A 27,197-nucleotide genomic window follows, 5' to 3' on the forward strand; every position below is an offset into this window, starting at 1 on the left:
CCTTAGCAAAACATTATTTGAAAAAGAGAAAACATTTGAAAATATTTTAAGCTCCCAATTTTTCTTTAAGAAATTGAATTTTTCAAACCTTACACTTCTCTCCTTTTTTATATAAAAATAATTCAAACTTTATTGGTTCAAAATAACAATGGAGAATTAGTTAAAAAACAAAATAAAAAATTAATCACAAAATCATTTGAAAACAAAGCTCCTCTTAAAAAATTCATTCTATGAAAAAAAAGTTTTGGAATATAAACATTTAGACACTTAAAATATATTGAATTTCAATAAGATAAGAGAGGAAACGCATTAGTAGCATATGAAATTTAATAAATCCAAGACTATCATAGTTTATGCAATATAAAAAAAATAGCACAATGAATTGCACATTCATAAAAAACTACCAAATGACATGTATTTGATATAAATATCAATTGTTAGAGAGATATCATTTGCAAGTAAGAAAATATGCATGAACATCTAGAACGACACCAATTTTAAAAAACAATTAAAACATTATTGAATTTGGCATCATAAGCTTAAAATGATTTCAAATGCTAAAATTATTCAATAAATCAAGGATAGCACTTGCTTTAAAAATAGTTTTTAATAAAAGAATTTAAGGTCAAGATATTTTGAAGAAATCATTAAAACATTAAAGTTTAACTTGACCAAAAATCATTATGATGAATCAAAACTTTTAAAAGAAGTTTTAATTTTAAAAACATGTTCATCATAACATATTTTCAACATAAATGAGACAATAAAAAATGGGGTTAATTACCCCAGTTATACATGAACTAGACCCGATTCTCAGTTTCATACATAAAGTTTAAATATTCTCGATTAACTACATAATATTTTATGCCGTTAACGTAAAGTTTAAATATTCTCGATTAACTACATAATATTTTATGCCGTTAACGAATTCACCCACTTCCTTCATAGAAGATGATGTGAAACCCTATAACCATGACATGTGGCACGTTAAAAATATGTTTTTTATTTTTTTAGGTAAATTACACTATTCATCACTCAACTATCTTCTCACTCTTATTTTAAAGTTTAAATTTTAAGGTAAAAGAGAAATGAAAACGGGGAAGAAAATATTAAGAGATTTGAAACGACAGAGAGAAATATGTAGTTCTAGCCTAACCAAGAGTAACGTTCCAGTTTCCGGTGATCATCGACAGTATGTTTCTCGCCGGAATCATTACTCCAGCTGGCATGTTTCAAAATCCCGAAAGGCCTAACCAATATTTGCACATATATCGATATATGTAATACAAGAATTTGGTTTCTGGTTTTTGTTTTAGTAGCTTAAAGGTTCCTTTAAGTGCCAATGTACGAGCAAGAGAGAATCTATACAAGAATATTAAAACAAAACTGGGAAAAATAGATCTCTCAGAAAATATTATATCTAATGTTCCAACAAAGATCAAGGAGAATCCAAACTATGCCTTCTTTGTCAGCCTCCAAACCAGGTTTCTTCACTTATCATTTTTTGCTATGTCTGCATCATTTGAGAGTAAAAAATTACAAAACAGTCGGAGAGAATTTGGATTGGTTGTAGTGCGGATTAAGAAGCTGCTCTTCGATGCCATGGCTATGGAGGTGAGAACTGCCGCCGCTTGATAAAGGCAAAAGCCGGGGCTATCGGAGCTATCTGCGTCGAGTGTGTCGATTGAAAGAGGAGATGAGACAAAATAAATTTCAGCGAAAAATAGAAAGAGTTGTGCCGTTCAAAGTGGAATTCTTCTAAGATCCATCTATTGCTCAATCGATTTTGCATGCTCTGCTCCCAAAATGCAGAGAGACTTGCAAGGGAAGATCTGGGTTGGTTGGTCCGAAAAGTCATGGGGGAGGCAGGCTAAGTGAAATAAAATAATATGTTGGTGCTACTATAGAATCTTTTGAATCACGCACGACACACTTTCTATATCTGCTCCATCTATAAGGTGAACAACTTGGCTTACAACATTGCGTGTTCGCCACCACACCGGTGTCCCAAATCACTAGCTGGTTAACGAACACTGCTCCCAGGCCAATTCCCAACAGGTGCTCCCACGGATCTGTATTTCGAGTTTTCGATTTTGAATTCAAATTTTCTAGTCTAGGGTTTGAAATTAGGAACGATATCAAATGCATAAATAAATAGAAAAAAAAGGAAAGAAGGAAATGAATCGTGTGTCGCATGTAAGGGAGCTTGCGGAGAGCATTGGAGTACATTTGGGTGCCGAGTCCCAGCAGTGCTCCGATCACCGTTGCGCTCACCGCCATCTCTTCCTCTTCTTCTCCGTTGGGCTTTACCTTCGCCTCCCCCTCTTCTTTGATTGGAAAATAGGCAGGAAAATATAGATGGTTGGATAATAATTAAACTAAAATATTTGTAAACTTTAGTTACTAAAATAAGAGTGAGAATGTAGTTGAATGATGAATGATGTAATTTACCTAAAAAATAAAAAAAAAACATTTTTTAAGTGCCACATGTCAGTTTGTTATAAGTCAAAGGGTTCCACATCATCTTCTGTGATGAAAATGGGTATACCCATTAACGGCAGAAAACATTATGTAGTTAATCAAGAATTTTTAAACTTTATGTATGAAACTGAGAATTGGGTATAGTTCATGTATGAATTGGGTAATTAACCCTAAAAAATATGTAATAATCCATGCTTAATACTCATGCATGCATAAAAATCAATAGGAAATCAATATAAAAAAATCAATAAACATTAAGTTTAGAGGTTTCCTATCCTTTTTTTGTGTGACCAGAGCATTCAAATAATTTGGCATTTCACTTTATTTGCTCCAACACATATACAAAAGCATTCATTTAGATTTTGGTACCCAAATATCTTTGGGTCCTTGAAGGTTAGTATTGATGTCTCTAGTTCCATTAAGAACCTATAATTGTCTAATTTTAAAATATTTTCTTTTGTTTATAAGACAAGTATATGGACTATGACTATGAAAATGGCAATATGAGCATTTTCTCAATGAATTGTTTTGAGAAATGATTTCTTTTGGTTTTGTTAAACATTCAAGCTTAACTTTCAATTTGAAATTTTCTTTTTCTAACTCTTCAACTTTGATTTTTGAAAGCATAAAATCATTTTTCAAAACTTCATTTTGCTTTTCAAAATCAAATTTTGCTTTCAAAATCCAAATCATTTCCATTTTTAAATTTAGAAATCAATTTCTTATATTTGGAATTCATGGTCTCAAATTCCAAATACAGTTCATCATAGTCTTCTTATAACTCTCTAAATGAATAAGAATTTAAATCAAAAAATTTAGAGGTTACCCTTAAATCTTTTTCGATGGCCATGAGACATAAGTTGACTACTTCGTCTTCATCATTGGAGTTGTCTTCATCACTCCAAACAGCCACAAGTGTCTTCTTCTTTTTCCTTGATTCATTCTTCTATAGGAGGGGACAATCATACTTGACATATCTCCTTCTTTTCCACTTAAAGTATACTTTGGGAACCTTATTTTTCTTGATTCATGCATTATATATTCTTTTGATGTCATGGATCGCTTGAATCTTTTGAAGAGCTTGGTAATCTCTTCTTCATCATCATCATCTTCACTTAAGGTGGTCTCACTATGAGATGAGTATTTTAGTGCGACATATTTTTCTTTATTTTCTTCTTTCTTCTCTTCTTCTTGTTCTTCCTATTTTACCATCAACTCATGAGTGAGAAATGAGCTAATTAGCTCATCAAGAGTGAGAGAGTTAAGATTTTTCACTTTGATGATTGTCTTCTTCTTCGATTGCCTAACAAGCTTTTCATTAAGGATGATTTCTCCATGTCCCTTGAGACCAATGACAATGACGAAAAATCTATTTTTTATAGCTTTGATATCTTAATCTGGTTTTATCTTGAAATTTTCATATCTATGGTTGAGAAGACCAATTTTTGTTTCTTTCACTTCATTGGTTGCTTCATGAGTGACCTAGAGCTTTTCATATATCTCCTTGACATTTGAAATAGGGGAGACTCTTCCATATTCATCTGGCCTAATGCACAAAATATAATGTGCATTACTTTGGCATTTTGCTGGAACTTCTTCTTTTTTCTTCACTCCAATCTTCTATCTCATTGGTTAGAGTTCAGTGACCCTTCATGATAGAGTTCCAAGATCCTATATTGTTTTATTGAATGAAGAGCTCCATCTTATTCATCCAATAGGCATAATTTGTTCCATTGAAGTAAGTTGGCATGTTGACTAGTTGAGAGTCTTTGATGTAATAAAAGTTGGAGGAAAAATTCATCTTCTCGGTTGAGTTGGAAATTGATAGAGCTCTTTCAAGTTCTTCACAAGGTTATTAAATCTTCGATTGTTACCCGCTTTGATACCAATTGTTAGGCTCAAAATGATTAACAGAAACCGCCTAGAGGGGTTAATTGGATTTCATAGATTTTGGTGGAAACTTGAACAAAAAAATAATTTTTTTAGCACAAACCGATTTATAATGGTTTGATTTTCTCAATCAAAGTCTACATCAACTACCTTATCATTCCACCACTAATTATTTCAACAAACTCGCTAATTTATTTCCTACCTTTAAGAATAAGGTGTAAGCTTACAACTCCATCTTTTCAATGGCTATGATAAAAACACACCAGTTTTTCTAAGGCTAAACTAGAACCACTTATCTTTTATAAGGTTTGATTTGGGAAAACAATAATACCTAATTAGGTAGGTGTTTACAAAAGTTTAATCTCAAAAATAATGAATACAAAGATATTTAATAAGGCTCAATAAAATATATTCAAGAGAAAATGTAAAAATAATAATGAAAGATTCTTTTCTCTTGATCTTTAAGCTTGGATAGGTGTAGTAACCTTCTTCAAGTGTCCTTAGGTTTTTTTATATGATGGAATGAGCTTGTGGATGCTTTTAACCATTGATGATGTTTTTGAGCTATTTGAAGCTTTTAATCCCCTCAGTTTTAGTTTTTTTTTACATAATGGCTTTGAAAACACTAGAAGAGGTTTTGAAACCCTCTAAAAATATGACCACTGGATAGGGGGTTTAGAAACCAATTAGGGGTTTTAAAACTAGAGGTTTAGAAACCATTTAGGAGGTTTTGAAACCATTTAGAAAATTTGACCATTTAAGCATTATACCTTAAAGGGAGTTTAGAAACCTTGCTCCAAAAATTGAATATTTTAGCTTATTTGGAGTTTCTAAACATATTTTAAGGTGTAGATCAAGTCAAAAATACTTGGAATTTTTTTTTCAAGTTTTGTGGACTTTGAATTATTTTTGTATCATTTGAACAAATTCAATTAAGTTCAAAAACATTTTGCCCTTATTTGTTATTTGAAAATATAGAATCAACACAATGCTCTCTGTTATGAAACAAGGCTGGTAAGAAGCTTAAAAATTATAGAATCTTAGAATATGTAAAATTGGGAGTGATTCCGGTAACTAGTGACGACGTACGCGTCGCTCCATGAGCGCGATGGTTGTTCTTCGTCTAGGGACTTCTAGAATCCGATCTAAATCGATTTACATTGGTCTGAGCTGAGCTGATCGCCTGAGATGAGTCACGAACCATGTTGAGTTGATCGTCTAAGCTGGGTCATGAACTGATGTGATCCTACCGACCACCAAGTTCAAACAAAACATGCTCACAACTTTGAAGTTCTTCCATGACGATTCTAAGGGAGTTCTTCCTTATTTTATTACTTATTTACTCATTTATGCTTTATATGTTTTATAAGCATGCTTTGACATTCTAAACTATGCTTGAATATTCATATATTGTCCTATGTTTGCATCCTATATGATATTCATGCATGTCACATCTTTAATTAGCTTGTTTCATGCATATGTTACACATTCCTTACTTATGTTATCATATAAATTGCATTATTATATTAGCCATGGCATCATGTGTTACATTAGAATGTTACTTATTACTTATTCATTACCTTGAGCATTGTAACTTATATACATTTTGTATTTAGTACAAGGTACATTCAAGGCAATCCAATGGACAGATTCACGTCACTCATAGAGATCTCCATTTGTTAACATGTTCCAATCATCTTTGGGTGATGAAGTCTTCTTAACATTTACTACCCTATCTCTTATCTTTACAACGCACTTTGAATCATATCAATCCAATATTGGGAGCTCAATATATGCAAAGATTAATTAAGACAGTGCAGGCTAGAAATAAGTACGGGATTTACAACCAAATGAAGAGCCATGTTCACACCCGATGCACTTCCACCTTCATGAATCCATTTATGGCGTGTACAATCATACAATGAGGCTAAAGGACTTGTTCACATTCAAGGGAGATGGATGCATTATTTTCAAACTCATTCACCAAATCCAAGTGAAGGAAGGAAGCCTATGAGTCACGTTCACACTTGGTGCATGCATTCCAAAGGGGGCCGAACATATAATGAAACATTCCTCCAAATTCATGCAGGGAAATGAACCAACATGTTCACATCAAGAGAGGATGAATTCGGCTATAAAGATGTATTCACTTAAATGGATGAACATTCATTTATTTTATTAGTCCATGAACTTGCATAGGGGACGTACATTGTATCTACTTAAGGATGAACATTCATCCATCACTGTTCAATCATTAAATCTTGTATGTTCATCTTAAGCATCTCTTAGGCCTATAAATAGTTTTCCATTTCATTTTTAACAACCAATTGACTTTGTTTAATCAAATATTTGTGAGAGTTTCTCTCTTTAGTTCTTAAGTGAACTTTATCGACTTATCAAGCTTATGCTTGTGGCGTCGCCCCTATCTATTTCATCCTGATACTTCTGGTTCCTATCTCTTTATAGATAGTGGATCAAAGTCCTTGTTTGATGTCACATGGAGCGCACATGCTTGAATGATGCACATGGCAGCCTACTTGAATGCACATGGGTCTTCTTGCAATGATTTGGTGAGGCTGCGACCATAGGATGATGTCTTGAAGTCCTTGGGCAGCCTAGAGATGAACTAGCTTCAAGGTAAGCTAGGTGAGTGTCTTGGTAGCTAACTAGGTGAGCTATATCTACATGCTTTGGGAGAAGAGAATAGATAGTCTTATTGTGTCCCGGTCTAGGATTGACAAGTACTAATGTCCTTGAATTATAGCTTGGCTGCAACATAGATAAGAAAGGAAAATGATTAATAAAGGAATATTAATGAAATGATAAAGATAAGGAATGAAATGAAATAAATAAAGGATAGAGATGGATGCGGAATTGATGGTCTTAATGGATGAAGATGATGGTAATTTGATTGATAGCACGACAATTTACACACATTCTCCATGAACCATCCTTTTTGGGCACAAGTAACATTGGAATAGCACATGGGCTTAAGTAACACTGGAACATCACATGGGCTTAAACTCTCTCGTATGTATCCCTTGTCTATCAATTCTTCAACTTGTTTTTGAAGTTCCTTGGTTTCTTTAGGGTTACTTTTATATGCTGGTCTATTTAGTATGGATGCACCGGGTATAAAGTCAATTTGATACTCGATCCCTCTAATAGGTGGCAATCCACTAGGGATATCTTCTGGGAATAACTCTTCAAATTCCTACAATAAAGATGAAATAGAAGAAGGCAAGCCTTCTGGAATGTTAGTGAAAATTAAGCTTTCCTTGTACCTAAGTACAATTAGAGCTTTGTAGGATAACAAATGTTTCCTGATGTCTTTTCCTCCAGCATATATGTTCATCTTCGTTAGTTCCTCCTCCTTGATAGATTTGAAAACTTCAATGTTTTTCTTCAAAGCATCTTGATCTTCAAAAACTTGATTTCGTGAAAGAGGAGTCAAAATGAATTTCTTTTCATTGTGATAGAAAGAGTACCGATTGGTGAAACCATCAGGGATAACCTTCTTATCAAATTACCAAGGCCTCCCTAGGAGTATATGGCATGCATTCATTGGAATGACATCACAAAGGACTTGGTCCTGGTATTTCCCAATTGAAAAGGAAATGTTGACTTGTTTGGTGACTTTAACTTCTCCCCCATCATTTAGCCATTGTAGCTTGTATGGTATAGGATGTTTAATGGTCTTGAGTCCAAGTTTAGCCACCATTAAAGTGCTTGCAACATTAGTACAACTTCCTCCATCGATAATCATGAAACAAACTTTGTTGTTTAAATGACATCTAGTGTGAAAAATGTTCTCTCTTTGGTTATTCTCCATGGACTGAATATTCAAGGCTCTTTTCACTACAAAAATTTGTCCTGAAACTTGAGACATTGCTAGTAAATAAATAAATCAAAAAGTAAACCTTACCAGCACACTCACAAAGCCTCTCAAATTTCACTCCAAAGAAATAATAAGATCACTCCACTCAACACTCTTGTTTACTCTCGGGAATATAATTATGGCTTTTAACAAATCCCCTTCTGATCTCACTCTCTCAATAGCCTTTTTCCACTCAATTTCTCTTGAAATATCCTTTGAGGAACTTACTCAAGATTAGAACAAGTTAATTCTTTCCTTGTGTGCGTCAGCTGCAAATAAGGTTAGGGTAGAAAGAATAGAAGAAATGGAAAGGTAGACGAAAAGGAATTCAAGGTATTAAAAGAAAGAAATGGTTGAAGACAAGGAAAATGAAAGGATAGAAAAGGAAGAGGTAACTTACAATTCAAGAAACAACATTTATTGCAACCTTTCTCAAGAAACAATAAGGTTATCTTCTCTTAGTATAGTTGGCCTCTTTGATGTTCTTGTAATGGTAGAACACTTTTTCCATGGCTTGCTTTCTCTTTTTGAATTTTTCTTTTCTTTTCTTTTTTTTTTTAAATTTTTTCTTCTTTTTGTTTTTTTCTTTCTTTTTGCACTCCAATTTTGTTGAAAGAGTCTTTTCTCTTTTGAACTTCTTTTTGCTTTGCATGCCAATAATACTTTTGTTGTCAATCCAACTACGCATATGAAACAAACTAATTAAAGATGTGACATAAATGAATTTCATATAGAATGCAAACATAGGACAATATATGAATAATATATGAATATTCAAGCATAATTTAGAATGTAAAAGCATGCTTATAACAAATATAAAGCATAAATGAGTAAATAAGTAATAAAATATGGAAGAACTCCCTTAGAATCATCTTGGAAGAACTTCAAAGTTGTGAGCATGTTTTGTTTGAACTTGGTGGTCGGTAGCATCACATCATCCCCCCTTCTTTAAGGCGATTTATCCCCAAATCGATGCTTGGTACATAAGGAAACAACTTTGATGTTCATTTGAATGGAAATTCTGTCATTCTCATCTTGCATCGTTTTCTTTGCTCAAAATGCTTCACATGTTCAAGTCTATGCTTTTGAATCAACAATCTGAAAAATAGAACAAAGTTAGAAGTAGATAATTTAGAATCGAAGGAAATGAAAGGATTAAATTCATGAATGAATGAGTTTGGACTCTTAATGTTCTCCATGGTTAGGTTCATTGAATCTTCCCTTTTGTAAGGTTCATTCGATCTTGAGTATGAGGTGAATGTACTTTGAAGGTTAATGAACATGTTCTTTATAATTTCAAGTGACACATCTTTTGGAATTTCAAAAGAAATGATGCTTGAATCATCTTGAATGTCCCTTGGAATAACCTACAAATTCAAAGAACAAATAGAAGAAAAAAATTGATCAGTATAAAGCAAAACTTTATTCTCCACATATTCTTTTCTCTCATGCTCATATTTTTCAACACATTCATCTTCGCTCTCATCTTCAATTACTCTAATGGCTTTCGCACGAAAAATCACACTCTCATTTTCTACTCCAAATGTCTTGTTTTTTCACGATGTTCTTCTTTGATTTGTGCATGTTCAACTCCACCATATCTTTTAACCACAACCTTACTTGGAATCTTTTTATTTTCTCTTCCACATGTACTTCCCCCTTTGCTCCCAAATTCAATCTTTTCAACTTTCTCATTTTCGACTCCAACGTTTCTCACATGGATTTAGTTTTATTTCATTCTTCTATACGTGATTTAATGATAATTTGGCATTCATGGACTTGATTTGGGCACATTGGAACCAACGTGATCTTTCTCTCTGGGTGTTTGAATGAATATTTGTTGGAGAACCCGTCATACAATGCTCGTTTATCAAACTGCCACGGACGTTCGTGGAGAATATGGCTTGAATTCATGGAAACAACATCACACAAGACCTCATCTTCATATCTCCCAATTGAAAATGACACAATTACTTGCTCTATGACTTCTAACTTTTCATCTTCATTTAGTCCTTGCAAAACATATGGACTGGGATGTTTGAACGTTATAAGCCCAAACTTCTTGACCATGTATGTGCTTGTAAGATTTGCACAACTTCCACTATCAATGGCTACAAGGCATACTTTATCATTCACATGAAAACGAGTATGAAATGGATTCCTCCTTTGCTATCCGTATTCCATTCGAAAGATGGGAGAATTGTTAGTGAAAAATTAATAGTTGAATAAGATGAAAGGACCTTACCAATAATCACTCACAAATCCTATTACTCCAAAAAAAATGATGATGCTCCACTCAGAAAGGTAGAAAGATTAAATAATGAAGGGTGGTCTTATAAAAGGAATAAAAAGAAAGAAATGCTCACTTACTATGCAAAGATACTCACCACCTTCCTAGAAGAAACAATCAAAGGTCTTGAAGACTTCTTTAGGATCGGTTGGAATGATGATGTTGCTTGTGACCTTGGGCACCTCTTTGCATTTTTCTTTCTTTGTTTCATTTCTTTAGTTTTTCTTCACTTGGAATCCCTTGTTGATGTTTGGATTAACTTGCTGATTTTTTTTTTCACTTCTCTTTTTGATTTTTTTTTATTGATTGGTAGGATGTTGCTTTTGCTTGTTCTTATTGCAATCCACCTTAGCTCTGATACCATTTGATATAGTTCAACCTAGCCTCAGTTGGATGGATGGTGAAGTCAAGGTTGTACCATTTGATATAGTTCAACCTTAGCTTTGGTTCTTTGTTCTTTAATATTGGTTCTTCTTTGAGTCTTCTTTGAGATACTACCTTTCATATTCATCTCCATCACCTTCATTCTACTTCCATTACCATACTTCATCATTTCCTTTAAACATATCACGAACTTATATATATTTTCCGCTGCCATATTTATCTTTCCATTTCATTACTTCCATTTAACTATTTTTTTAGCTTTCTTGTTTGTGCAGGATCCTTGTTGCTTTCCTAGATCGAAACAATCAAAGGTACAACCTTGACTTCACCATCCATCCAAGTGAGGCTAGGTTGAACTATATCATGAACAAAGCTAAGCCAACCTCCCGAGCCGAGTGGCATACCAAGCCGAGTTATTAGCTTAGCTAAGTCGAGCCATCTTAATTGTTGATCGGTCATTAACTATATTTCACCAGTCATTGACTGTCGTTAATCGTCCATTAACGGTTTTCAAGACCATATATCCCAAAAAATTTTATGTCTTGAGTCTGTTTTGAGGTTTGTTTTGCCAAATTTGAATCCAATAAGCTATTTTTTCAGCATTTTATACTTTGATTTGATCCGATTTTTTTAAGTAAGTTTCATTTTTAACGCAAATTGTTTTGCCATGTATCATATATGTTAGGGGATTTTGAATTCAAGTTCAAGAGCAGTCAAATGAATTTTATATGGTTGTTAGATGTAGCTAAAAAATCAAGGTAAAACTCTATTATATTTTGTACGCTTTACGGAACTCATTAGTAATTTGTAAATGCATGAATAGAAATGATTGGTCATATGATTATCGATGATTATTCTAAAACCATAACTGAATATGGTAATAGGATAAAAAATTAGCTAAGCCTTGATTGACTCAAGTAAGAAACTAGAAGACTGATAAGAAACAATTTCAAGTTCACTAACTTATTGATAAATCAATTAACATTAGAATCCTTAAATCTATTCTATTAAAAAGTCTTAATGTCAGAAATGTTTGGATAGAAAATTACGAAAATATCCTTAAGAGGTAAAAATTGACATGAGTTAACTCGGATAGTCTAATTGACTTAAGTACTAATATTTGACCCGATAAACTTATTGATTCACCTATTAAATTCCTGATATGATGGAAAAACTATAGTAATCAATTTTTAACCTCCAAGAGGGTAAAAGACTTAGAATTTCTGATTTTTGGAAAAACACACCTGGAGACCAAATTAGCGGAAATAATGTATATGGTTGGATCAAATAAAATGATCGAAATACCCCCGAGCTCCAAAATAACTAAAATAACCTCGAGTATTGAAATGACCTAAATGTTTGTGGATAAGTTCTAAAAGTACCACTGAAGCTTTAAATGTTATAAAGCCCCTAAGGGTTTTGGAATACAACCTAAGTATGCCAATCATCATTGTTACTATTATAATACTGGAAAAGAATACCACATGAATACATGTATGTCTCTTTGATTCATGTTCAATGATGGTTTATGAAGTAATATATCCAAGTATTTAATGCAATATCTAGTAGGAAATTAATATTTGTGAAGTGTTTATGTTTGAATAGTCGGTAAATAATGCATTATTGAAGTACGATTTGTTTTATGGGACTTAAAAGCCTGATAAATCATTATAAATCTGGAATACTGCAAACTATCATTTTTTTCTTCATTAGACCAAATTACAAAAATTTCTCCCATGCCTAAAATGGCCTTAATAGCCTGGTAATGGAATCACTCTTGTTATATCTAGGTATTAAGTAATTATGATGTAAAAGTTACTAAATACCTTCCTAATGCACTAAAATCCTAAAAGGTCCTAAAGCATCAATTTTTAAATGTTTAATTACATTTGTTAGTAATCAAACCCTTTCGATATGGACCTCATTTCTAAAATCCAATAAATTTATAGAAGTTCCATGTTTCCATTCATAATAATTACCACATGCCTCTTAATAAAATAATTGGATCCTCTAGTGTGTTCATGGTGTGTTATATGATTATTTTATAGTTTTAATTTATGAATGAATTGTGTGATTGAAATCCTGATCCTTGATTTACTGATTACAAACTATGTTTGCCTTATATATTTTCTATGATTACCAGTTTTACTAGAAAATGTAAATATGTTTGATATTATTATTTACTATCTGAAACTATTTTTTGGGTACTCTATGGGATGCCTTATGGAGTTGTACATGTTCAGCTCCGATCAAGTTGGTAATTCATTATGGACATAAGGTGACCCTTGGGTAGGCTATTATACCTAATAGGTATAGGTTAAGTTCTTATGTATGTGGTTGTAGGGATTCCATTTTAGTGTATGGGTAGAGAATAGTTATGTGATTTAAATAAACCTCATTATCACTTTTATGACATATTTGGCTCCCAAATTTTGATATTACTAGTTACATTTTAATTTGATTTATATTAACTATTCGGGATCTATTGTGGGTTCAACTCCAATCAAGTTGGTAATTCTCTATGGACCTGAGGTATCCTTTCATATCTACACCCAATGGGCCTTGGGTAAGTCCTTATGGATATAATTCTAGGGAACTGCATATCAGTGTTCGATTGAAGGGTAATATTGTGATTTTAAAATTTAAACTACTACTATTTTTATATTATATGTACACTTATTTTTGTTTTTATTGGAATACACTAGACACCCTAATTCAATCTCTTAAATCTCTCTCTCTGAATGTTTCTTCTGAACTGTAGGATTCCTTATTGTTATATGAGGAATTAACAAATAAAACATCAACTCATCACTAGAACCTGTATATGCCTGGATCACTAAGAATGTTTCATGCTTTACCATATATATGTTTGACGTTAAGCATTTTTTGGTAGTTTTGTATTACAGAGATTTCTTAAAGCTCTTTTTTTACTTACCATTTAAGTTAAATAATTAGATCTTGCTCTATTATCGAAATCAATTATATGATTTCTTTTGGCATTACTTGCAGAGTACTGCATAGGCGTAATTATAGGGCATGTTGGTCATACCTATTTTTTTATTTTAATGAATCAGAAACTTGTATAATTGAATTTTTTTTAATATATAAATGATTTTTGAACTTGTACAATTTATTTATACAATTTTTTACAATTTAAATGGTTTAAAAATTTTATCGTCGATTTATTATGGGTCACTACGATGACCCTAATGTGACACCTTAAATCATATTGGGTTACCCGTATCAATTTGAGAGTGTTACAACCTTTTTAATGTACAAATCAATTATTAAATGTGACATATTTATTATTATCAAATCTGTAGTATATTTATTGCATCGAGATACTTCCATTGTGTGATCATAGTCGAAATGCCCCACTCTATAACTAAAAGAGCATTGAGTTGCCTTTTCTCTCAATGTTGAGATATCTCCAATTGTTGTAAGAGATAGGATGCTTCCAAACGCAAGAGAAGCCTTCACTCATTAACAACAGAATTGTTGAGTTGCCTTTGTACCTGTTGATTTTGAGTTACCTCCGTATAGTGTTGGTTGCCTTACCCTTACTTATGGCCACAAAACCACCCAAAGGATAGAGTTGCCTCTACTTCGGCGTTTAGCTACCTTCTTCCTAGTAATACAATGGGAAAGATACCTTGATTTTACTTACGGCATATGGTACACGTAAGGATACATCTGCTCTCACCATAGTGTGCTATCACAAACTCAGTAGCCTCCTCTAGCTGACCAGACAACATTGAGATACCTTGCACCCTCTCCAGTATTATGTCCCTTAATTGGTTAATAGAATGTGAGTCTTCGCTCTAGCGGAGCATTGAAATACCTTTACTTGGTAATCCCATGAAAAATATGCCTAGTTTTATCTATGGTGTATGGAATGCATTAAGATGCCTATGCACTCACTACATTGCGCTATTGTAGATTGAGAAGCCTACTCTCTCTATTCGAGTAGTATTGAGATGTCTCACACCCTTTTTATACATGCAAGATCAAGCCTCATAATCAACCGAAAGAGTTGAAGCCTCCAATCTAATAGTGTTGAGAAACCCCTACCTAGATACCCGATTGATGTATGAATGCCTCTCACTCTTGCTAATTAGCATTGAGTCATCTCTAGATAAATGTCGAGATGTCTCCTCTAAGGCATTGAGAAGTTTTTCCTATCAAAAGGAAAATATTAGCTTCCTCTTCTCACCATGAAAGATGCGCCTTCAACCGTTTATTGGATTTCTTCAAGGATGTCGACTCACCTCTCCTTTAAAAAAAGGCTTTAGAAAAGCCTCTTCTCCCTTGACTTATATAACTATGTATTTTCCACTAGAGACCAGACCAGGAGAGTTGAAATATCTTTGTTAACTTTCTATAATGTCAAAATATGAATAAATATCCTCTTCTCCATATGAAACCTCTCACATAACATCAAATAAGGCTACATAAAGAGACCACAAAAAATATACACTACTAGAAAAACCCCTTTAATGACGCGCATTGCGCGTCATCTATGGGTGCAGATGACACACATTTGCATGTCATTGAAGCCACCGACATGAATCTCAGATGACAAGAAATTGTTTGTCATAAATATATGACGCGCATTTATGACACACATTTATGACACACATTTATGACACACATTTATGATGCGCATTTATGACGTTCATTGAGCGTCATTGAAGCCCCCATCATAAATTAAGATGACACACATTTATGTGTCATAAATTTATGACACGCATGTATGACTTACATTGCGTGTCATTGAAGCACACGTCACTAAAAAAGATGACACACATTTGTGTGTCGTGATTGTATTTCTTTAATTATTGTTATATATATATATATTGTAGATTGACAAATAATCAAACTAAATCAAATTTAATGCCTCATAATACTAAATATATATCATATTATATATAAGCAATCCATTTGCATACAATATATTCACATTAAGTTACAAACATAATATCCATCACCTATGGCTATTTGAAAACAAAAAACCAAGAATGTTCTTAGATTATCACAAGAAGATACTAACAGATTATAAGATCTTAGCACATTAATTTTACTAAAATGGTGCTAAACGATATGTGCATAGATCAACTTGAGCAAGGTCACCAACAACATAGTCTCAGAACAACATAGATCAACCTCTGGGTATGTAGCAATTACAGGGAATACAACATTTCCAGCACCACAGCCAACCTGATTACCAAGGTCACATTAGTTCTATAATATATAGAAACCTTACATGAGAATTTAAGAACCTTAGACAAGAAGGGGAACTACTTAACACACACTATAAGGAACAATAAAGTCTAGTTCTACCATATATAGTGACCAACATTCAACAAGGTTTGCCACACCCATTCACTTCAACAATAAGGGCATCTCGTATAAGATTACCAGACCATTTAGAGGAATAAAATAAGAATTCATAGGGAAAGCAGAAATGTTATCGCTATTCTAATTTACTTGAACTCAATTAAAACAAGTCCATTTCCAAATAACATAGTATTAACAGAGAACTTATTGTGGATTCAAACTCAAGAAAATAGTATTAATAGGCAGTCTATTTATTTACCACAAAATAGATATTGAACGAATAATATGTAAATGAAAATGTTAAGTGATTTACCTCCAAAATAAATTTTCTTCCGCTTCTCTGATTTAATAAAAAAATTAGTTAAAAAAGGAAACAAATAACCTTGAATAATTAAAAAATAAAAAACAAAGAGAAGAAAATAGTTAGCTTCGACTCACAGAGAAGTATTGATCCCATTAACAGATCTGGAACTACCCACTCCTCCATTTCCTAGGCTTGCAGATGCCATAATTCAGGTAGGTAAACTTTATAGAAACTATTATTGGCTATCCACTAAATACTACGTAGTGCAGCTGCCCATCCCACCCAAGCATTTATCTTCCAAATGGATTCCCAAAGTTAAGAAGGAAGAAACCATTAAAGAGGAGAATATAGAATGTTTATTATCATAGGTTTCAAGAAAAAATAACATATATGACTTACATTCAAGGTGAAGGATCAGAACAAAGAAAAAAAGTGCATTAAGAATATAGTTTCTTACATAAAACCATAAACAAATAAATTCCTCAAATAAAAATAACTACAAGATTTTAGGAGACATAAATTTAAGTTTCTAAGCATTCAAGTAAACAATGATACTGAAAACATATGGGAATCAAATGTTAACAATTACTTCTTTATATAGCATACAGAATATATACTTTTGCAGAATACGAGCATTAGAAAAAAGAAATGTAACAAGGAAACAATAGATTTTCAGTTAAGAAACAACCTGTCAAAAAGTCCACAGCTTAACTTCAAGTTCAAACTAGTGAGATCAGCTACATAAAATTTGCTCCCTTCGAACAGTTAAAATCCAATGTTAGATTCTCTAAAACATACCCAAATTCGTTGTTTGTTTAAATCTTATGCCAATTACCATACCTTTATAAATGAACTTTCTTTCTATTAAATCAAGGTTATCAGCGTGATCTATCAATAAAATAAATAAAGAGGAACAAGTGGTATCAAAATTATTTCATAAACTTCGAAGCTGGGCCAGACCGAGTGATGGTAATAAATAGTTCATAAGGGGAAGAGGAAATAGGAAAGAAATGCAAAGCTTAACAAAGTCTTTTTATAAATTTGAATACTCGACAGAGAAACAGCAATACTAAACAATAAACACTTCGATCAAGCTTCAATAATATAACAACATTCCAACAAAACTAAGAGTGAAGACATTCACTTGAGTGGAATAAACCTGGATGAATGGGTGGCACCAATACCAGGCCTTCCGTGCTTTACAAGCTTGTATGAGATTGAGAATTTAGCCAAACAGTAGCTAATCATTTCTGGCTTGATTTCCACTTTATTGAAGGTCTTTCCATTGTAAATACCGATGATACTACCAATCATTTCTGGAACTATAATCATGTTGCGGAGGTGTGTCCTAACCGGTTCGGGTTTCTCACCAGGTGGAGCCTCCCGTTTCTATTTCAAGATAGCAGAATAGCATTCTCGATATAAGTTACTGCCAAAAATTACTTGGATCATCATAAATAAAAATAGTTCATGGGAAACTTTTATTACAAACAAGAAATCAGTTAAATATCCCATGAATCATCAAAGCTACCTACTTCACTGGCAAAATTTGCAACAGAGATATGCTAAAATGACACTACACTAGCTAAAATAAGGGCAAAGGAGAAATAAAGAAAATCATTTCATGATAGTTTTATGTACCGTAATATCACAAAAAACGATAGCTAGCTATTACAACCATGAGCCCCTGACATCATAAGCTTCCCAACAAGGTTGCTAGTGAAATATGGAACTACATTATGTATACAGATCAAGCGAACCAAGCAAGAGGGAACAACAACTGTACTGTAGAACTATATGGTTATCCGTTACCAAAGGGAGTCACAGAAAATTATATCACCAGATGTGCAATATAAACAAAGAGGATATCGAAAACTACTACGAACAATATACCACTAGGTATTGAATCTAGAAAGCATTTTGAAACCATAGATGTTCATCAATACAATTTATCTATGTCTAGTCTAACATATGAAAGCAAATACTCAACCAACAACAACACTATGAAGAACATTAGGAGAGACTACTCCAAAATCTTAGGCATTTTGCATTTTTAATCTCAACACTAGAACATATGCAGATCCACACATTAAGAAAACACACATAAACTCTAAAGTATCAGTTAATTCCTCATAGTTGAAAAAGAAGGAAAATAGAAGAATACTCATATCCTTGCGTAATTTCTTGACCAGAGCCATTGGCTTCCTCTTCAAACCCCTCTGAAACCTAAACTAGCAGAAATGAAATATCTAAATCTCAAAATCAACAGCCATTGAAGAAGAAAAAATCAAATAGAGAAAATAACGAGTGGTAACCTTCGACGAGCAGGAAAGAGCTTGACGAGTTCATCAGTGGACATATCCAAGAGAGCATCGAGATCGACACCTCTTAAACTGAACTTCTTGAACGTTCTCTTCTTCGGTACCCCTGGTACAGCAATATCGGCATCCACGTCCGCCTAAACAAGATTGAGAACAAAACATGGAAAAATCACCATTGTTATGACAGTGTTTGGATCCCCGAGAAACTTGAAAAATGGGGAAGCAATCGGCGTGAACTTTGTTATCGAGGGGAAGAAGCGGGAAAGGGTGAAAATAATTGGGGAATTAAAATACGACTTTTACATATGACATATAATTAAAAGTATACTCCGTGTTTTTGCAAATTTTTTGGATTATGACTATTAAATATGACACACATTATTGTAAGTCATAAATCGTTCAGATTTTAAAAAACATGACATTTTTATGACACGCCTATTTTGCAAGTCATAAATTAGCGAGTGTCATCGTTCGTATGTCATTAAACGTGTTTTTTTCTTATAGTGATACTTTGTATTCGAGCGTTGAGAATCTAGCGCAAAGAAGCCTTTGCCTGATCATCCTCTTTCCAACAAAAATATTCATATCAAAGTATTGAGAACCCTATGCAAGAAGGTCTTTTCCTAGTAATTTGTGCCTCTACACAATATTTAGAGGCTCTTACATAAACATCCCACAAAAAGTGTCCAGAATTCTGGATATACAATCTTATACCTTCGCATTTGAAAATTACAGAACCTTGAACGAGGAATCTTTGCTTCACGACTGAGACCTTCATACAAAGACTCAAGCAAATACATTTAGAATAATAACTCTACATAAAACGTTGAGAAAAAAGTATTAGAAAACATTTCCATAAAAAGAAAAATTGCACGGAAATAAATGCTTGCCTTCGCATAAGTGGCAAAAACTCCAAGAAAATCCCTACACTAGAATATATGATTAGTCATCCTTCTTCCGCTGGTGGATTAGCAAAATCTCTTCCCAAGGCTCTGTCCTCTATGCTAACATAAAGATAAGGACTTTATATGAAGAATCCCTCACACTTCTTGCAAATACCTCCGCATAAATTGTCGAGAAATAGGGCTTTTGAAAGAACCTCCACATAATGAATTGAGGAAAAGAGTTCTAACCGAAGATCCCTGCATGAAATGTTAAGAGAAAAAACATTACCTCCGTTAAAACATTGAGGAAAAAGACTTCAGCCTCCCTTAACAATGACGTTACCTGATACCTATGCATGAAGCATTGAGAAGAGGAGTCCATATCGAAAACCTCTACGTGAGCATTGAAGAATTATTAATAAATAAATTTACTATAACATGTGTGCCCCATATAAAGCAACAAAGGCTTTACATGGAGAAACCTCCATCTCGGTATGAGATAAAAACTCCCTCGCTCAAACTTAACAATAATTTCCTAGGTTAAACATCGAATCACATGAAAACCTCCGCTCATAATTACACTAAGGAGACCAATCACTCCGCTACATCTTTAAGTGTCGAGGTATAACCTACCTTAATATCTCCTAAGGAAAAGTGAAAGATTCTATTAGAGGGTAGAGACACCCGACAGTTGACTTTCTCAAAGAAATAATGAGTTTTACTCACGTCTAGAACACACCCTTCTCATGACTTATGCCTCTGCTAAAATGTTGAGAAACTCCATAAAAAAAAGTCTCCGCGAACTTTCTTAATTACTTCTCTATTAAACATTAAGACCCCCTTCCTTAAGAAAACTCAAGTAAAAACTACTTGGAGTCCCATTCAAAAACTAATGAAATACCTCTGAGAGCCTCCACATAGAAAAATCATCACAACCGAAAATGAAATCTCCACTACGACATAATGCCCTAATCTCCTATCAAGTAACACAAGAGAGATCACTTCTTAATTTTAAAATCAAAGACTTCGAACACATCCGAATCAAATATCCATTATAGACGTTAAAGATTTTACCTATCTACCAAAAGCCACACGAATAACATGGATATGTACATCTGCGCTTAAACATTATAATCTTTTACAAGGACTAACTTCTGTCACAAAGAATAAGGGAGATGCTTTTATTTTGAATATTTCATTAAAACCACAAAAAAATTACATTTTCCAATATTTACATCAGAACATCAGAACACCTCTGAACAACGCCAACCTTTCCAGTATATCCCCTACAGCCTTGGGAACCCCTATGGCGTATATCAAGGGGAATTGAGATAACCCAACCCAGATATAAATCTCCATACAAAAGAATCTACACACCATTGACCCAATAAACTCGCAAGTTTACACAAAGAGCTAAGACGTGCCTACTCCAATGGTGATACACCTTTACCTTCATTTTAACATGGCAAAAAGAACTACATGATCCAATTGGACCTATTTGAAAGCACCAAGTTGCCTTCCCGTAAAAAATAAACCTGATGATGTAACCAACATCTAAGCGATAAAGTTAAGAACCTTTATTGTCCATGAAGACATAGAGACACGAACATCCACTCCTTTTATCCCCTACCTAACATGATATCCTTCACAATAAGGGTCATCCATTGAGCAAGGTGCTCTACACTACAAATGAAATTATTCTCTGCAAAAATCTTTATTCAATAAAACTAAATCCTCCACTATAAAAAAGTGTTGAGGTGTGAATATCTTTCCTCATATCTACCTATAATGCCAAAATTCCCTAACATCACCACTGGAAAAAACTATCATTCACTCCGAAGAAATACACAACTACCTCTACACCAATAACAAGATGCCTCCAATCATTGCTTGAGCTTTCCTAGATTATTTCGCATCAACTCCTCCCTAACCAATAAGTCAAAACTTGACTACTATAACAACAAAAATTTACCTATTACCCACACCACAATCATATAACATTGAAAGGAAGACACCTCTCCCACAGATTCACCTAAGGCTACCATCCTCTGTTGAAGCATAAACGTTGAGTCAAACTCTCCCAAAAAGAAAAATGAGCTACCTCAATTAAGATACCTCTAATTCCATCGATCATGGCTCTTCGCCTAAATTAGAAGGGGTGAATCGCCTATAACCGAAGAAATACATTCTCTCTCATAAGTCTTTGATTGTCACTTTATGGCATTCCCATCGACTAAAGAGGGCACAATTTATTATATATCCAATTATGGCCTCTAGAAATACCCTAGTTTCTGTCAAACAACTACTCAACTATATTGCATAGACAAGTCCTTTAACAGGCCCATTGATAACTCCATAAAAGACAGTGTTTTGGGTCCTTTTAGTTAGGTTATTGTTTGCATAAAAGTCATTTGTCATAGCATTTTAGTTGCATATTGTTATATATAGTATACATTTTCATGTGGTGTATAAGTTTTACCGAGGCAAACTCTATTTTTTTTTAATCGATGCTACTTGAGAGGGAGGTTATTGGTTGGTAATGTGGATGCAAGAAATGACAAAGGAGGAATTTATTTGCCGACAAAGAGCAATTCTCCATGGCTAGAGAAACATAAGAAGACGACAGTGAGGAACAGATTTTCTTGCCAAGGCAAGATTTATCTTGCAAGTCTGACGTGGCTTAACAGAACTACTGACGTCACTTGCCCAGCTTTATCCTCATGTGCAATCATGCCCTCATTAGGAAATTGACCACTGTAGCTATGTCATTTATGAATCAAGTATGTCAACGAGGGTATTTAGGGAATTTCCAAGGGAACTAAACACTAGAAATTCCCACTATAAATACCCCATCAGAGCTTCTCAAAAGGCGATGCAATCAAGGAGAGAATATACCCTAAGGTTAGAGTAAGCGGATGCAGCACCTACCTTTGCACCTATTCCACTCGACTGTCCTTGGTACCCTCCATAGCTGAGCTTCATCGGAGTAGTGGTTAGGCCCTCGAGAGAGGCTTGTTAATGAATGATGCAGTTCGTTTATGCTAAGTGTTGTTTTGTTCATTGTTTAAATATTTTGCCTTGACACTGTAAGAGCTTTTGAGAAATTGTTTGATGCCTCAGCAAAACATTCCTTAACATTGTAAGAGCTTTTGAGAGATTGTGATTTTCCTAGGAATAGATGCCTAATATCGATAGATTAAGTTAGATCTACGTGAACAACAGAACTAATCTGGGATGGTGAGTTTCTAATCTGCATTAGAGATAAGGAGAAGGTTTCATTCAACTAAAAGGGATAAATACTTGAGTAAGATAGGAAAAGACTACAGTATACGATGAGGGGTATTACCACAGCAACAGTTTGACAAACCAAGGGTTGTAGCTAATGACGAGTAGTATTGTCGTAGTGATCGTCCTTGAATACTCTAGTAATCATGTCGGGCAACCTAAGCATAGCGTACCAAATCTTTTTTAGCATAAAATAACTTATCACCATAGCAAAACCAACCTAAGTGCTCCGTAAGAAGTCTGATTGTGTGAGGTTTTTCTGAATATATCGAACTCAACCTTTTTATTTGCTTAGACAACTTTTATTTGTTTACTTTTGCATATTTTTATTGCCTCGACCAAACTTTTCTGCACACCACACTTTATAATATTTTCTACCTCGACAATACTTTTCCATCTGTTTATACCAATTAATCTCGTTTGTTTCCTTTTTGACAAGAATCATTGGACTAGCTTGTGACACCTAGTTCTAGCTGTAGCAAAACATCAAAAATTCCCACCAATCCCTGTAAAGACGATACTAAACTTACTATTATATTACTTGCAACGATTTTGTACACTTGCACAGATTTGCTTACCTTAGCAAATACATTTACAAGTTTTCAAGTTTTTGGCGCCGTTGCCGAGGATTGGAAACTAAAGGATTGATAATTTCTGCTAAATCAATTTATTATTTTCTTGTTACAATTTTTTATTTAGTTGACTTGTTTGTTTTCTTTTTTTTTTTGTAGGTTTTTGTCATTGCATGACCAGGATATCTGCTGACGAATCGTTAATACCATTCAACCCTTAGATTAAACAGTCATTCAGACAAAGGCGACGTATTCAGCGTGCCAAAGTCTATATGAATCGACTGTAGTATCAAGCTAATAACACTATGGAGGACTAAACAGATCCTGACATCGCAGCAAATAATATTCCCCAAAATGCTACAAGACCACAAGCTATACGAGATCACTTAAATCTTATTCTTGATGATCTCAACCCTGGAATCGTGGCACCAAAAATACAGACAGCTCACTTCGAACTCAAGCCGGTGATGTTCAACATTCTCAATTCTATCAGTTAGTTTGGAGGCTTGCCTAATGAAGATGCTAGAAAGCATGTGTGTGCTTTCCTTGAGGTGTGCGGCTCGTTTAGACAACAAGGTGTGTACAAGGACGTGCTAAAATTAAAATTATTCACATACTCTTTTTGCGACTGAGCAAGAGCATGGTTGAGTGGATTCACATCCAGCTCAATGGAATCTTGGGATGACTTATGCAAACATTTCCTGCTTAGATACAACCTGCCCAATATGCACACCCAGCTCAACAATGACATTGCAAGTTTTTGCCAAAGCAATGACGAATCTATGTATGAGTGTTGGGACAGATACAAAAGTTTACTTCTCAAGTGCACTAACCATGGATTCCATGACTGGACTCAAGTCATCATGTTTTACAATGGTGTCAATACACCTACTCGCATGATGTTGGATACATCGATGAATGGCCCTTTGCTTGACAAATCACCTGACGAAACCTTTGATATTCTCAATCGGATAGCTAATAAAGACTATCAATTACAGTCTACAAGGCATGGAACCGGCAGGAAAATATCTGGGATGTATGAACTTGACAACAAGGATTTAGTTTATGCCCAACTTTATGCAATAACTAACGTGCTAAAAATTTTACAACGTTTCCGTTAGGTGAAATAAGTTAAGACAACTAACTCAACATGAATTTTATTCTGCAGAAAGCATCATGAGAGTGAATGCCCAAAAAACCAAGAGTCCATCAATTTCATGGGAAACTTCAACATAAGCAACAACAACCCCTACTCTAACACATAAAATACTTGATGGCGACAACATCCAAATTTTTCATGGTTAATCAAGGGAACAACAATAACAATTATACAGAAAATTTTAATAGGCCACGACAAAATATTTTTGATTACTCAAGTTCGCAACATCAATAGATGCCCTAGAAAGGTAACAATAAAAGTAATGCATCTTCGTCAAATTTTAACTCCCTTAAAGCTTCAATGTAGGAATTTATGGCCTCGACAAAAGACTTCATGGCTTCAACAAAGACCTTGATACACGAGCACTCATCGACAATCAAGGATCAAGGTGCTTTATTACGAAGTCATAGTTCATCATTAGGAGCGTTAAAGAATCAAGTAGGCCAAATAGTTACAACAGTACATTCTCATCCGCAAAAAACCCTCCTTAGTGATACTCATGTCACTAAGCCTCATGGGAAGAAAGAATGTAGTGTGCTTAAACTTAGGAGTGATACCTGAATTAATTTTGATGATAAGTTTCGGGGAGAGAATCAAGAAATTTCTTGCCAAGGCACTATACACAAAGAATCTGAAGGTCAAACAGAAATTGTTGAATAAGAAGAAATGCCTAAGGAGAAAGAAAAGAATACAACTTCAACAAGTTATCACACTAATGGTGAAAAATTATTTGCTAAGGTAAAAGTTTCATCACCACCTGCAGCAGATGAAGTTAGACGTCCACCACCCTTCCCTCAGAGGTTGAAAAAGCATAATGACGGGATCCGATTCAAGAAGTTTGTTGATGTCTTTGACCAGTTGCATATCAATGATCCATTACTTGAAGTCATTGAGAAAATGCCTTCCTATGCCAAATTTTTGAAGAACATTGTCACAAAAAAAAAGTGGAAAGAATAGAAACTGTTGCCACAGCGATATAATATTGTTCGACAATGAGTAAACTTCTACCGAAGCAAAAAGATCCTGGCAACTTTGTTATACCATGTTCTATCAGTGATAAATATATGGGAAGAGCTCTCTGTGACTTGGGGTCAACTGTAAATTTGATGCCCAAGTTCATATTTTTTAAGCTTGGAATGGGTAATGCTCAACCAACCACTGTGATTCTATAACTAGTTGACCGATCACACGTTCGTCCCGACGACAGAATTGAAGATGTGATTGTTAAAGTGGACAAGTTTCTCTTTCTAGCAATTTCCTCATTTTAGACTGTGAGGTTAATGAGAATGTGCCTATTATTCTTGGGGGCCCATCCTTAGCTACCGGGAGTATTTTAATCGATTGTGAGAATGGAGAGTTCACGATCAGGGTGGCTGATCAAAGTGTCATGATCAATGTCTTCAACACTCTTAAATACGTTGATGATTTTGAAGAATACCATTACATTGAAGACGTTGATTCAAGGTAGGAAGATGAAACATAAAATTATGGTTAAAGCAAATATTTACATTTCGATGAATATGATAATATGTTCCAAGAAAAAAAATTCAAAAGGAAGAGTGTAATAAAATTCCATGACGATGTGTTACAACCAGCGGGACATAATAATTTTTCCCAGGAAAAATTTTTCTGAACAAGGCATACAAAGATATTTGCCTCGGCAAAAGTTTTTTGATTGAAGCTGATGAAAGACGTACTGAAGATAGAGCAAATGCGAAGTCTGATGAAAATTCATTGGAGAAGGAACAGTCTATTTTACTTCAAGCTACACCATGTATGTGATTTGAACCCCTTGATTTCAATGAATTTATTCCTCCAAAACCTTCGCTACAGCATACACCTACCTTAGAACTTAAATCGTTTCCATTACATTTAAAATATGCTTATCTAGATAGTGATAATACTTTACTAGTTATAATTTCTTCTAGTCTAACCCCGAGCAAGAAGGTGGCTTGTTGAATCTTTTATCACAACATAGAAAAGCTCTAGGTTGGACTATGGTAGACTTAAAGGTAATCATCCATACAATATACATGCACAAGATACAGCTAGAAGATTGCTATAGTAACTCAATGGAACCACAAATGAGAATTAATATGATAATGAAAAAAGTGTTAATGAAGGAAATCATTAAATGGATCGATGTTTGGGTGATCTATCCCATATCTGATAGCTCTTAGGTCAGTCAAGTTCAATGCATACCGAAGAAAGGTGGACTAACCATGGTCAATAATAAAAATGATAAGCTTTTGCCTACAAGAACCGTCACAGGCTGGTGGATTTGCATGGATTACAGAAAGCTCAACAAGGCAACAAAGAAAGACTACTTCCCCTTTACTTTCATCGATCAAATGCTTGATCGGTTAATAGGCAAGGCATTTTATTGCTTCATTGACATATATTTTGGGTATAA

At 34.1% G+C, this 27,197-nt stretch overlaps 1 pseudogene; it reads right to left on the bottom strand.

Annotated features, from left to right (window-relative positions):
- Positions 1–17,675: 17,675 nt before the first annotated feature.
- LOC120133538 lies at positions 17,676–19,060 on the bottom strand (annotated as a pseudogene).
- Positions 19,061–27,197: the final 8,137 nt, after the last annotated feature.

Source organism: Hibiscus syriacus, unplaced genomic scaffold (assembly GCF_006381635.1).
Source record: "Hibiscus syriacus cultivar Baekdansim isolate YM2019G1 unplaced genomic scaffold, ASM638163v2 tig00110584_pilon, whole genome shotgun sequence".
Classification (NCBI taxonomy): Eukaryota; Viridiplantae; Streptophyta; class Magnoliopsida; order Malvales; family Malvaceae; genus Hibiscus; species Hibiscus syriacus.